Here is a 14,597-nt window from a genome sequence, read left to right as displayed (position 1 = left end):
GGGATGTGTGTGCCTGTAGTCCCAGTGCGTTGAGAGGCCAAGGCTGGAAGATAGCTTGAGGCCAGGGGCTCGAGGCTGCAGTGAGCTATAATCGAGGCACTGCAGTCCAGCCTGGGGGACAAAGTGAGACTTGTCTATTTTTTTTTAAAAAAAGTAAACAGAGCACAGGGTAAAAAAGGGCAGGGTAATCTCTGTCCCACTCCCCAGAATCCCACCACAGCCTTCTTTCAACATCCAGAATGGCCTTGCCGCTATTCCCACATCCTCACCCTCAGCTCCCCGCTCCTGGTATTTGAGACAGCTGGGAGCCCTTCTCCCCAACACCCAGACTCAGAGTCTGCCGCAGAGTTGAGACCAAGAACTGGGGTGTTTCCCTTGAGGCTTTCTACTCCTTTGTGCCAAGGGAGAGTCGGGGGTGCCCTGCTGAGGTTGGGGTAGGGGGTGGAAGTGATGGGAACACCCTGGGATCCACCTACCGTGAGTCCTGTGGCTGGAGCCGCCCAGGCGGCCGCAGACCTGGCGGTGAAACAGACCCAGACACTGGGCGCTTGTCTGGCCGTGCTCCACCCTCAGGGTGTGACACTGGGCAGGGGGACAAAGGGGCCTCTGTCAGTGTGGGGCACTGCGCCCACCCGAGCCAGCCTAGGCGCCTGAGAAGGGAGGGAGGTGGCCTGGGTGCTGGAAGAGTGAAGGTTGAAGGGAGACAGACCCCTTCAGGTGTGAGTGCCATCTGGGCACCTCTCTTCCTCTCCGGATCCTCAGTCTCCTCACCTGTAAAGTGGAAATCTCAATCCCAACCTCCCAGACGCGGCATCAGCAGGACCTACAGTGTTGACTGACTTGTGCTATTTAGCAAACACGTGTGGCGATGACCACGTGCCGTTTGCTAAACCCTTGGCAAATATTGACTCATGTAATCCCTAACGACCCTCTAAGAGTGTCGATTTAAAAAAATTAACCATTTAAAGACTTAAAGTTAGTTTTATTTAGAAGTCTTACAGAAGACTATAGAGCAAGGCCTATAGCCCTAGAACAGTTTTGTCAGACTTCTTAATCAGTGTTTTAGCTTATAGTTTATATACAGGGAGTAGGGGTTCAGTATGTGCAAAATGACATCAAAATTTGGCTGTAAGAGTATATTTGGTTATAGATTACGGAGGTGTAATCGCTAACTCAGTCAGAGATTATCTTGTGTGCAAGAAAAAGCAAGGACTACGGTTACGTATTTTATTTAATTAATTTATTTATTTTTGAGACGGAGTTTCGCTCTTGTTACCCAGGCTGGAGTGCAATGGCGCGATCTCGGCTCACCGCAACCTCCGCCTCCTGGGTTCAGGCAATTCTCCTGCCTCAGCCTCCTGAGTAGCTGGGATTACAGGCACACGCCACCATGCCCAGCTAATTTTTTTTTTTTTTTTTTTGTATTTTTAGTAGAGACGGGGTTTCACCATGTTGACCAGGATGGTCTCGATCTCTTGACCTCGTGATCCACCCACCTCGGCCTCCCAAAGTGCTGGGATTACAGACTTGAGCCACCGCGCCCGGCCACATGTATTTTATTTTTATGGAGACGGTGGTCTTGCTACATTCCCCTGGTTGGCCTTAAGCTCCTGGCCTCAAGTGATCCTCCTGCCTCGGATTCCCAAAGTGTTGGGATTTACAGGCGTGAGCCACTGCACCTGGCTGGGACTGGGGTCATCGGTCTTTTAAGGAATATAGCGATTCAGGCAAGAGCTGTCAGGTGGTGGGAGGCGCTGTGTTTTACCTTGCTCTCCCTATGTTGCCCAGGCTGATCTTGAACTCCTAGACTCAAGCAATCCTTCTGCCTTGGCTTCCCAAAGTGCTGGGATTACAGGTGTGAGCCACCACATCCAGCTAGAGTTTTTTTTGTCTTTTTAAATGAAAAACAATTTTTTTGAGGGGGAGGATGGTTGGAGACAGGGTCTCACTCTGCCACCCACGCTGGAATGTGGTGGTGTGATCATGGCTCACTGCAACCTCAAACTCCTGGCCTCAAGCAGTTCTCCCACCCCAGCCTCCCAAAGAACTGAGATTACAGGCTGGAGCCACTGCACCAGGCCTGAAAAGTAATTTTGAACTAGGGTTGATAGTAAATGTTGTTAGAGAAGAATTTAAAATAATAGATGTGAATGACACAAATAATACCCATTGTTAAACTCTGATGAAGGGTTTTAATTGGCAAGGAAAGGTAGTTATTTTTACTATATGTATTTAAGATAATTAGAATTCTGACTGTCAGCACCACGTTAGGATAATCAGATCTCTATATCTTTTTTTTCTTTTTTGAGACAGAGCCCAGGTAGGAGTGAAGTGGCCAGATATTGGCTCACTGCAGCCTCCACTCCCAGGTTCAAGCAATTCCCCTGTCTCAGCCTCCTGAGGAGCTGGGATTACAAGTTCATGCCACCATACCTGGCTAATTTTGTATTTTTTGTAGAGACTGGGTTTCACTGTGTTGGTCAGGCTGAACTCGAACACCTGGGCTCAAGCCATTCTTCCCGACTTGGCCTCCCAATGTGCTGGGATTACAGGCATAAGCCACCACGCCCGGCCCAGATCTTTATAAATTTTAAATAGTGTTTAGATTATTTATGTTAATAACATATCTATATAAATATAACTATCAAAAAGATTTAACATAATTAAAATTATGACTGTCCAGTCATGGTGGCTCATACCTGTAATCCCAGCACTTTGGGAGGTTGAGGTGGGCGGATGGCTTGAACTCAGGTGTTGAAGATCAGCCTGGGAAACATAGCAAAATCCCATCTCTAAAAAAAAAAAAGTTTTTCAATTTAGCTGGGCATGGTGGTGCATGCCTGTAATCAAAGCTACTTGGGAGGTTGAGGCAAGAGGATTGTTTCAGCCCAAGAGGTTGAGACTGTAGTGAGCCGTGATCACACCACTGTATTTTAGCCTGGGCAACATAGAGAGACCCTGTCTCCAAAAATGTAAATAAATAAAATTATGACTGATAATATATTAGATTTTACAAACTAATATAATTTTGAAACATTTATATTAATAACACTCATAAATGTAACTGAAAGAAGTCTATTATTATATACTATTTGACAATGTCTTTTATATAACTTATTAAAGTCTATTTAGTTTAAAAAGGCTTAATTTAGGATGTTGATCTTGGAGAAACCTGCCAAAGATGTCAAAATGTTTCAAACATTTCTTCACAACAGAATCATAGGTCATTCTAAAATGATATTTTGTTGTTGTTTTGGGGATTTGAGACAAGCTCTGTTGCCCAGGCTAGAGTGTAGTGGTGTGATCATAGCTCACTGCAGCCTCAAACTCCTGGGCTCAAGCAATCTGCCCTCATAGCGGGGCCTACAGGCATGTGCCACCATGCCTAGCTTTTTTTTTTTTTTTTCAGATATGTTGATATGTTCAGCCCAGACTAGTCTGGGACTCCTGGCCCCAAGCAAACCTCCCATCTCAGCCTCCTAAAATGCTGGAAGTGTAGGTGGGAGCCACTGCATTCAGCCAAATAATATTTATTTAACCAGAGTGATAAATGACTTTAAAAGTAGCCGGGTGCAGTGCCTCACGCCTGTAATATCAGCACTTTGGGAGGCAGAGGCGGGTGGATCACCTGAGGTCAGGAGTTTTAAGAACAGCCTGGCCAACATGGCGAAATGCCATCTCTACTAAAAATACAAAAAATTAACCGGGCGTATTGGTGGGTACCTGTAATCCCAGCTACTCAGGAGGCTGAGGAAGGACAATTGCTTGAACCTGGGAGGCAGAGGTTGCAGTGAGCCAAGATCTCACACCATTGTACTCCAGCCCGGGCAACAGAGCTAGACTCTCAAAAAAAAAAAAAAAAAAAAAAAGACTTTAAAAGCAATTTAGAAAGTTACATGGATGTTAAAACTTCAATTCTTTTAAAGTTCAGGGTTTTTGTTTTGTTTTGTTTTGTTTTGTTTTAAACATGGGTTTCACCATGTTGGTCAGGCTGGTCTTGAACTCCTGACCTCAGGTGATCCACCCGCCTTAGCCTCCAAAGTGCTTGGATTACAGGCGTGAGCCACCACACATGGCCTAAAGTTCAGTTTTTTCAAGTAATCAAAACTAATAAAGATAATTCAGGATTTTGTTGGTAAAATGTAAAATCTTTTGTTTTTTAGGCCAGTTACTAGAAAACAGAGACCTCCTGTAGTCTGATCGGTTTTTTACAACATTGTGTCATTGGAGTCAGGAGCTTTGTGAAATTATGCTGTCAAGCAAAAATGAACAGACATGGCTTCTTACATTTGCTACTTTGTCTCTCTAGAGGTACTTTGTTTGTTTGTTTTGTTTTGTTTTTTTGAGAAGGAGTTTCACTCTATCGCCCAGGCTGGAGTACAATGGTGCAATCTTGGCTCACTGCAACCTCCATCACCCGGGTTCAAGCGATTCTCCTGCGTCAGCCTCCCAAGTAGCTGGGATTATAGGTGTGCACCACCACACCTGGCTACTTTTTACAGTTTTAGTTGTAGAGACAGGGTTTCACCATGTTGGCCAGGCTGGTCTCAAACTCTTGACCTCAGTTGATCCATCTGCCTCAGCCTCCCAAGGTGCTGGGATGAGAGGTGTGAGCCACCACACCTGGCCTTGCCTGTCTAATTTTTGTAGTTTTTGTAAAGACAGGGTCACACTACGTTGCCCAGACTGGTCTCAAAAAACTCAAGCAATCCTCCTGCCTCGGCCTCCTGAAGTGCTGGGATTACCGGCATGAATCACCACACCCAGCTGACACCTGGTTCTTCAGCAAGGCTGGAGAGGACGTTCTGGAGCACCTTTGCCTGGGGGAACATAATTGTACACTGTCTCCCTTCCGAGAGTTTGGCCCTTAGGGCAAGACCAAGAATGCAGTGGGTGGGAGAGAAGCCAGATGCCACAAGAGGAATCCTGGGACCAGAGACTCAGGTCAGGGGGTGGAGCAGGGATCTAGAGGAGTCAGTCACCACCCCGCCACCTTTGGCCTAGTGATGGGAGCAGGGGAGGCTGGAAGAGATTTGGTATTCCTTCAACAAGGACAAGTCATACCCTGTGAGGTGCCGGGCTTGGTGCCACTTGCCAGGCATGAGGAGCCCAGGATTTAGCCAGACATGAAGCACGCCGTGGAACAGGATGGCATGGGGGCTTCAGCCAAGGGGCAGAGGTGGTGGGAAGCTTCGGGCTTCATGGTCAGCCCAGGAGCAAAAGCAGGACTTGCCCGGAGCAAGGCGAGGGACTTCCTAGGCTGGGGGCAAGGCGGTGGGACAGTGCTCATGGGAACAGTGGGTGGTCCCATGCAGTGTGTCTGGGCTCAGTGTGAGGAAGGCTCTGAGAGCCAATCTCTGGAGCTCACCCTTGATCTCCTGGAATCTCTTCAGAGTCACCTGGGTGCCTGTTAAAAGGGTTAATGCCGGGCCTCACCTCAGGCTCCTGAATCTGAACACCGGAGGTGGAGCCCAGCCCAGGATGCCGGACAAGCTTCCCAGGTGGTGCTCCTATAGCCAGGTACTTGGCAAGCCTGCTGCGCATCAGGTTCTCACTGTTGGCTGCACATCAATCACCTGGGCAGAATTTTACAGTTCCAGGCTGCATCCAGACCAAGCCCACCAGAATTCTTGGCGAGAGCTCGGGTGCGGTGGCTCGCACCTGTAATCCTAGCACTTTGGGAGGCCGAGGCAGGCAGATCACTGAGGTCAGGAGTTCGAGACCAGTATGGTCAATGTGGTGAAACCCCTGTCTCTACTGAAAATATAAAATTAGCCAGGAGTGGTGGCACCTGCCTGTAATCCCAGCTGCTCGGGACGCTGAGGCAGGAGAACTGCTTGAACCTGGTAGACGGAGGTTGCTGTGAGCTGAGATTGTGCCATTGCATTCCAGCCTGGGTGACAGAATCAGACCCTGTTTCAAAAAAATTTTTTTTAAAGTTCCTGGGGAGGAGCTTGGACATCAGAATCTTCAAAGGCTGCTCAGGTGATTCCCATGAGTGGCTGTGGCTAAAAACCCTTAGGCAGCCTGTCCCTCAGGTCAGCCAGGTCTGTCTGACATCTCCCCTCCAGAGGGGCCCTCCTGAGGACCTGTCTTCTGCAAGCCCTCGTCCGTCCTGATTCATGTGTTTATCTGCTGATTGTCTGCGCCCATCCTTCTTCACTCAACCCAGATATGCAAGTTCCATGAAGGCCCCTCGGACTTTTGTTCACTGCTAGAACTCAGGATACACAATGGACGGCCTGGCATATAGTAGGTGTTCAACAAATGTTTTTATTGAGTGAATTTATCGAGTCCCTACTCTGAGCCAGGCACAAAGGGAGACAATCCCTGTATCACCTCTTGGTTCTCCCGACAACCCCATGAGGTATATATTACTGGGTCCATTTTACAGATCAGAGAGGTAAGGACTTTGCCCCAGGTCTGATGGCTCCTGGAGCTCAGGCTCTGTCCTCCACGCTGCCCTGCCTCCCAGCCAAGGCATCTGAGCAGCCCTGCTGTGGGAAGCTGCTTGGAAGCTGCCCCAGCGGGTCTGGGGGGCACAGGACATGTTGACACAGCCCGTTCTTGGGGCGTTTCTTGGAACCTCTCAGCTGGTTTTCTCTCTTTCTTTTTTTTTTTTTTTTTTTGAGACGGAGTTTCGGGCTCTTGTTACCCAGGCTGGAGTGCAATGGCGCGATCTCGGCTCACCGCAACCTCCGCCTCCTGGGTTCAGGCAATTCTCCTGCCTCAGCCTCCTGAGTAGCTGGGATTACAGGCACGCGCCACCATGCCCAGCTAATTTTTTTGTATTTTTAGTCGAGACGGGGTTTCACCATGTTGACCAGGATGGTCTCGATCTCTCGACCTCGTGATCCACCCGCCTCGGCCTCCCAGAGTGCTGGGATTACAGGCTTGAGCCACCGCGCCCGGCCTCAGCTGGTTTTCAAAGGCCTCCTTCTTCACGGCCTGCTATGGCTGTGTGCCTGCTTCCACCCACTGGACTGATCTGAGAGGAGGACTTTGATGTGGTCAGCAACTGCTCCCGGGCCAACAAGGTGGACCCTGGATGCCCCACCGCCTCCCTCAGAATCCTCCCCAGTCTCTCCTGCCTCCATCCTTGTGAGGTTAGGATTTCTGAAATTGAGGAAGAGGCGAGGACCCCAAGGCCTGGATCGGGGGTCTGAGGTGGGACGATCCTGCTGGACAAACTAAATAAAAGCTTCAGGAAATGAAGGGAGGGTCAGGGAGACTTACAGGTCTTAATTTCTGCAGGGTTGAACCTGGCTGGTAGTCAGGGCCCTTCCCTCCCAACACGTTCTGAATGCAGCTCTTTTTTTTTTTTTTTTTTTTTGGGGACGGAGTTTCGCTCTTGTTACCCAGGCTGGAGTGCAATGGCGCGATCTCGGCTCACCGCCACCTCCGCCTCCTGGGTTCAGGCAATTCTCCTGCCTCAGCCTCCTGAGTAGCTGGGATTACAGGCACGTGCCACCATGCCCAGCTAATTTTTTGTATTTTTAGTAGAGACGGGGTTTCACCATGTTGACCAGGATGGTCTCGATCTCTCGACCTCGTGATCCACCCCCCTCGGCCTCCCAAAGTGCTGGGATTACAGGCTTGAGCCACGGCGCCCGGCCGAATGCAGCTCTTTAAGTTAAAGAGGAAAGGTGGCCAAAGTCCCCGTGAGGACCCCTGGATCCTCAGGCTTTCCCGTCCCTTCCATGGGGCAGGATGAGGCAGGTCTCCCCGGAAGCTGCTGCCTTCTAGAAATGCAATTGCAGCTAATATTCTCGGGAGGGCCTCCCCTGCTTTGGACACCCCAATTCCCAGCCTCCTTTCCTCCAGCTCTGGCCTCTCCTACACACCCCAGATAGCTTTGTCAACCTGGGTGAGGAAGTTGAAATAATTTCCATGGTGTTGGCAACAAATACAAGCTGAATAGAGCTCTGGGCTGGGAAAAATTGGGGACTGCTGGCAGCCTTGGGAGGCAAGGTGATGGGCAGGAGGGGGCCCAGACATGGGGATGGGCACCCTGGGTTGGGAGAGTGGATCATTGATGAGGTCTTTGGCATTCTACCCAAGCCTGTTTGTCGTCTTCTTTTTTTTTTTTTTTTTTTTTTTTTTTTTGCCCATTAGTTTCCAATGCACAGCTGTGAGGAATTTCTTTCTGCAGTCTTACCACCATCCCTCCTGCTGTAACTAATGATGTCATCCCTCACATTGCAATGAGCTTTTAGAGTTTCCAGGGCATTTTCCTACTTTCTTTTTTCGGGGATGATGGGGGAAGACAGAGTCTTACTTACTCTTTCACCCAGGCTGGAGTGTAGATTCACAACCATAGCTCACTGTGGTCTCCAACTTCTGGGCCCAAGTGATCCTCCTGCCTCAGCCTCCTGAGTAGTTGGGACTATGGGCATGCACCACCACACTCAACTAATCTTTTTGTTTTTGTTTTTGTAGAGATAGAATCTCAAACTTCTGGCTTCAAGTGATCCTCCTGCCTCAGCCTCCCAAAGTGCTGGGACTACAGCTGTGAGCTACTGTGTCTGGTCAGTATTTTTTTGTTTTGTTTTTGTTTTTGTTTTTTGAAACAGATAGGGTCTCCCTGTCACCCAAGCTGGAGTGCAGTGACCTGATCGTGGCTCACTGCAGTCTCAACTTCCCACCTTAGTCTCTCCAGTAGTTGGGATTACAGGCATGCACCACCATGCCCAGCTAATTTGTGTGTGTGTGTGTGTGTGTGTGTGTGTATATATATTTATATATAGTAGTTGTTTTTTGTTTTGGAGAAACAGGGTTTTGCTATGTTTCTCAGGCTAGTCTCAAACTCCTGGGCTCAAGCAATTCACCCACCTGGTCCTCCCACGGTGTCAAGATTACAGGCATGAACCACCATGCCTGGCTAGTATGTTCTACATATATATGTATATATATTTTTTTTATTTTATTTTATTTATTTATTTTTTTTGAGACAGAGTCTTGCTCTTTCATCAGGCTGGAGTGCAGTGGCATGATCTCGGTTTACTGCAACCTCCGTCTCAGGGATTCAAGAGATTCCCCTGCCTTAGCCTCCCGAGTAGCTGGGACTACAGACTTGCGCCACCACACCTGGCTAATTTTTTGTATTTTAGTAGAGATGGGGTTTCACCATGGCCAGGATGGATGCAATCTCCTGACCTTATGATCCGCCCACCTCAGCTTCCCAAAGGGCTGGGATTACAAGTGTGAGCCACGGTGCCCAGCTATTCTACGTTATCTTATTTAATCTTCTCAGACACCTGTCTTGAGTTAGGGGTTATTATTAGGCCTTGTTGTTACCATTATCTCCATTTTGTAGACCAGGAAACTGAGGTGTGGAGAGAAGAGACATGTCCCCAGTCACACGGTTAGTGGCAGAGTTGCAATGTAAACTCGTTTGCCTGACTCCAAGTTACTCCGGTTCCCCGCAGCCCCTCCAAACTGCACCCGCAGACACACATGCTCACCTCTATCCCCTGCCTCCTCCCTCTTCCATCTTGCCGCAACCCTGAGGCCAGCCCCAAGAGAGGTCATGCTGTCCATGCCCCTGCCTCTGCAGCGCTGTGGAGCCTCCACATGGCCTGTATCTGCAGCTCATCTGGTCATGGTCCAGGAGAGGGTGACAGTGGGAAAGTCGAGGGAGTCAAGGGTGTCAGCTGCTGCTGCTGCTTTTTGAGCAAAGACTTTGAAAGTTTAATGTGATAATCTCATCCTGATTACTGCAAACTGAGGACCTTGGGCTTGTCCAAGAATCCATTACCAGCCTCACACGAGGAGCAGGGAGGTTGCACTGGGTTCCCTACCTCCCCGCTCCCCCAATCCCCTTGCATGCTGGGAAGGATCTGAGTCTTGGTTGATTTCTTTTTTTTTCTCAATGGAAAGAGGTGTTCCTTGATCATTGTAGAGATTCTAGGTTTCCCACCTTAGGACCTGGACCGGGAGACCCTGGCCCTTTCCTTTTACATCTGGCAATTTAATATCATAAAAAGTGCGGCTGGTGGCCAGGCGCAGTGGCTCATGCCTATAATATCAGCACTTTGGGAGGCCAAGGCAGGCAGATTACCTGAGGTCAGGAGTTCAAGATCAGCCTGACCAACATGGAGAAACTCCATCTCTACTAAAAATACAAAATTAGCCAGGTGTGGTGGTGTATACCTGTAATCCCAGCTACTCTGGAGACTGAGGCAGGAGAATCTCTTGAACCCAGGAGGTGGAGGTTATAGTGAGCCGAGATCTTGCCATTGCACTGCAGCCTGGGCAACAAGAGCGAAAAACTCCTTCTCAAAAAAAAAAAAAAAAAAAAAAAAAAAGAGTTGTGAGGCCAGTCAGAAGGCGTAGAAAATCAGTGCAGTCAGGGACCCCCGATCGTCGTATCCCCTCACCCCACTACACCACCAGGGAAACGGAGGCCTGTTACTTTTGTGTCCACATCATCTCTGCCCAGAAGCAAACCAATTAGCACCGTGTCTGATTCTGTGTTCCCAGCGCCTGTCTCATTATTTGGGGATTTACGTCCCGGTCACTGTGAAGGACGACTGTCCTGGTTTCCATTGGGGGAGGCTGGCCAGCGCTGGAGCCCGGTGGTGTCAGGAGCGGTGCCGTCCTGCTTGGGGCAGGATGGGGATTTGATTTCAGGGGGATTTGTAACCAGTGGGGAGTCGCCCTGGGCACACGGTGGCTCTGGGCTATTTTAGGAGGCAAAACATTGGGGGAGGGGTCACAGTCGACTTGTTCAAGCCACTGGAGAGCCTGTGCCCTTTCAGTGGGAGCAGAAAGGACCCATGATGGGTGGGGTGGGCCTCTCCCACCCTCTTAGAGCCCAGGGGCCCAGAATGATGCCATCCTCCTAGCCCCAGTCTGGGCTGTGGGCCCAGAGGGGAAGCTGTTGGCTGGCCAGGGTCTCTGGCTCCTTGCCTGAGCTCCTTTGCTGCAGGCTTTGCTTCAGCTGGGGCCCTAAGTGTTATTATTACGAACAATTCTTTTAACCAACTCTTATCTTTGTAGTAGACATTTTATTTATCAAACATTTGGAGAAGGCCCCAGGGGCAAGAAAAAAGGGCCCAGCCTTCAATCCAGCGCCGTCAGCTCCTGTTCTGTCTGGGCCTCTTCCCAGCTGTGTCATGTTGCCTGTCTAAGTCCCTTCATCTCTCTGAGCCTCGATGTCCCTCTCTCTAAAGCCGGGACCAGCAACACCTAATAAATGACGCTCCTGTTATGAGTTGCGCACATATTATATGGGGTACTTTGCAGGCATGACGTCACATCATCCTCTACACTGTTAAGTATTAATTGCCCTGTGTTAGAGATAAGGCAGTGGAAGCTCAGAGAGGGGAAGTAACTTGCCTAAACTCACACAGCCAGAGCAAGGCGCCTGATTCATTTCTCTTGCACCCACAGTGAGAGTTAGTTCATTCCTCAAACCTGGCAATATGTCTTGGTTACTTTCTGTGTGCCAGGCACTGTTTTAGGGCCGAAGAGTCATCCACAGACAAAATAGGAGATAGTGGATGAGACTGGCCAGTAGTGAGAGCTGGAATGGCCAAACTGGAGACTCAGAGGCTTTATTTAGAATAAGCATCATTTTCTGGAGGGGGAGCAATATTTAAGGGGCCTGAATCCCTCACTGGGCAAGTGGAAGGTGGACCAGCGAGGGCTGGCACGACCTGGCACCCCCAGCTCTCCATTACCAGGAGGAGCTTTCCCGTTTGTTCTTCCTCTTCGCCCCACCTTTGCAGGAAGTCACTGGGTATATTGGGATGAGGCCTTAAGAGGCACCGTGGTATAAAGGAGAGAGCCTAGATTTTACAGTCATCTGATGGGGTTCAAATCACACTCTGCCCCTTTCTTTTTCTTTTCTTTTTTTTTTTTTTTTTTGACATAGAGTTTTGCTTTTATTGCCCAGGCTGGAGTGCAATGGTGTGATCTCAGCTCACCGCAACCTCCACCTCCGGGATTCAAGCAATTGTCCTGCTTCCAGCTCCCAAGTAGGTGGGACTATACCATACCCAGCTATTTTTTCTTTCTTTCTTTCTTTCTTTTTTTTTTTTTTGTATTTTTAGTAGAGATGGGGTTTTTTTCTTTCTTTCTTTTTTTTTTTTTTTTTGAGATGGAGTCTCACTCTGTCACCCAGGCTGGAGTGCAGTGGCACAATTTTAGCTCACTGCAACCTCCACCTTGCGGGTTCAAGAAATTCTCTTGCCTCAGTCTCCCAAGTAGCTGGGATTACATGCATGTGCCACCACACCCAGCTAATGTTTGTGTTTTTAGTAGAGATGGGGTTTCACCATGTTGGTCAGGCTGGTCTTGAACTCCTGACCTCGTGATCCACCTGCATCGGCCACCCAAAGTGCTGGGATTCCAGGCGTGAGCCACCACGCCCGACTGGAGATGGGATTTCACTGTGTTAGCCAGGATGGTCTTGATCTCCTGACCTCGAGATCCACCTGCCTTGGCCTCCCAGAGTGCTGGGATGACTGGCGTGAGCCACCACACCCGGCCTCACTCTCTCCCTTTCTAGCTGTGTGGCTTGAGTGGGTAAGTTAATTTCTCAGAGCCTCCCCCTCCTTATCTTCAAAATTGGGAGAGTAGTGGCAAACTTTCAGGGTTACTGGAGGCCGAAATGAGTGGGCAAAGGCGTGGGAAGGATCTGGCATGCAGAAGGCCAGAGATAGACGGCAGTGTTTTGCCTGCGTTCAGGGCTGGAGTGTAGGGGTGTGTTATTCCTAGGTATCTAGGTGAAGCCACGTCTTTGTGGGTGGCACTAAGCTGGCACCTGTGGTCCTGCTGACTGATTTCAACAGGCTGAGCAGAACAGGAGAGCCAGCAAGTCCAAACATAAGGTCTGGGCCTCCCAGTTCAGGAAACCACCACTCACTCGGGGGCCGGGTTGGGGAGGCTGAACTCACCAGCATATCATGTGGAAACAGCCCTGGGGGTTTCAAGGACCCTCAGCTCTAGGTAGAGCCAGTCTAAGGCTGAAGAAAAGTTGAGGGGTGGGCAGCATTAACAGAGGAGGACAGAGGTAGTGAAAGGTTGTGTTCCTCCCTTGTTCTGTTCTAAGGAAGATACGAAAAGCCTAAAAGTTTAGAGGGATGTAACTGGGATAATAAAACACCTAGAAACCATTTATTTAACACATTTTTTTTTTTTTTTTTTTTTTTTTTGAGATGGAGTATCGCTCTGTTGCCCAGGCTGGAGTGCCGTGGCATGATCTCAGCTCACTGCAACCTCTGCCTCCCGGAGTCAAGCGATTCTCCTGTCTCAGCCTCCTGAATAGCTGGGATTACAGGCCCGTGCCACCACACCCAGCTAATTTTTGTATTTTTAGTAGAGACGAGGTTTCACCATGTTGGTCAGGCTGGTCTTGATTTCTTGACCTCATGATCCGCCCACCTCGGCCACCCAAAGTGCTGGGATTACAGGTATGAGCCACCATGCCCGGCTTATTCAACACATTTTTAACTAAGTGGTTTAGATCAGGTCAGTTGGTTACCAAGCAAGGTACCGGGCAAAGGAAGTGAACGAAGGCCCAAAACTACCCTGGGGGAGGGGCCCTCAGTATAGTTGAGTAGCCAAAGCAGGGTCTGGGGGAGACAGTTAAATACAGTGTGATAAAGGCAGTGTTAGGGTCCCATACAAGGTGCCCTGGGAGCACGTATGAGGAGGAGGCGCATCTTCAAAGGCTTTCTGGAGCAAGTGGCCATGTTGGGGGAAGAATAGTTGAGGCAAATGGGTCTCTTTAGCTGGGAGAAGCGCCCCTTTAGGACGAAGCTGTGTTTCTCTGGCTGTGGAAGGTGGAGGGCGCTTTTTCTGTGTTACCAGGCAGCAGATCTAGGATCAGCACACAAGCATTAGCGGGAAACAGGTTCCAAACCCCCATTTTAATGAACATTAGCATCATGGAATGGGCCATCTTGTTAGGTAGTGATCTTCCCATCATTGGCATGTTCAAGCAGAGGCCAGAGGGTACCTTGTCAAAGCTGCTACAAAAGGGACAGGATGACCTCTAAGATCCCTTCCAAGTCCGAGCAACTGCAGTTGTCCATGGACAGCCACTGGATGTGGACTGTGACGGAGAGCAGTGGGAGCAGATTAAGTTAGAGGACGCGTGTGCAGTGGTACAGCGAGGTACACACAGTGCACCAGGACAGTCCTCCCCACCCTGGGTTTACTTTTAAAAAACATGCTTTATTGAAATATAATTTGCACACCATACAATTCACCCATTTAAAATGTACAATTAATTGTGGATTTACCTTAAAAGTGGAAATGGTTTTGTTATTCATTCGACAACTATTTATTATCTATTAGGTATGTAATATGCTTTGCACTGGTGCTGCAGATCACTGGGAAATAAAGGCCTTGCCCTCAGGGGGGAGACAGGCCAAGAATTACAACCTGGGAGATACATTAAGAGGGTGGTAAACAGTCTGAGACAAAGAGTAATGGAGCTGGGGAAAGAGGGCCTGGAGAGGTAACATTTAAGCTGGGGGCTGAGTGACAAGGAGATATCTCTGAATGTCGAGAGGATGTTCCAGGCTGAGGGGATAGCAGGGGCAACACCCAAGGCGAGGGTGAGTTGGTGGATGGATGGACCAGGA

General features: G+C 49.3%; 1 protein-coding gene across 4 annotated transcripts in view; it reads left to right on the top strand.

Moving 5' to 3' along the window:
- ZNF385C (zinc finger protein 385C) overlaps positions 1-14,597 on the top strand; it is a 63,173-nt gene that overhangs the window by 3,131 nt on the left and 45,445 nt on the right. For all 4 annotated transcript variants that reach the window (XM_074388720.1, XM_074388718.1, XM_074388719.1 and 1 more), the window contains exon 2: positions 8,440-8,528. The gene's annotated coding sequence lies outside the window, so the exon portion shown is untranslated. The remainder of the gene's footprint in view (positions 1-8,439; positions 8,529-14,597) is intronic.

Source organism: Saimiri boliviensis, chromosome 17, assembly GCF_048565385.1.
Source record: "Saimiri boliviensis isolate mSaiBol1 chromosome 17, mSaiBol1.pri, whole genome shotgun sequence".
NCBI classification, from domain to species: domain Eukaryota; kingdom Metazoa; phylum Chordata; class Mammalia; order Primates; family Cebidae; genus Saimiri; species Saimiri boliviensis.
Note: the sequence above shows the minus strand (reverse complement) of the source record. Positions and strands in the feature narration are given on the sequence as shown.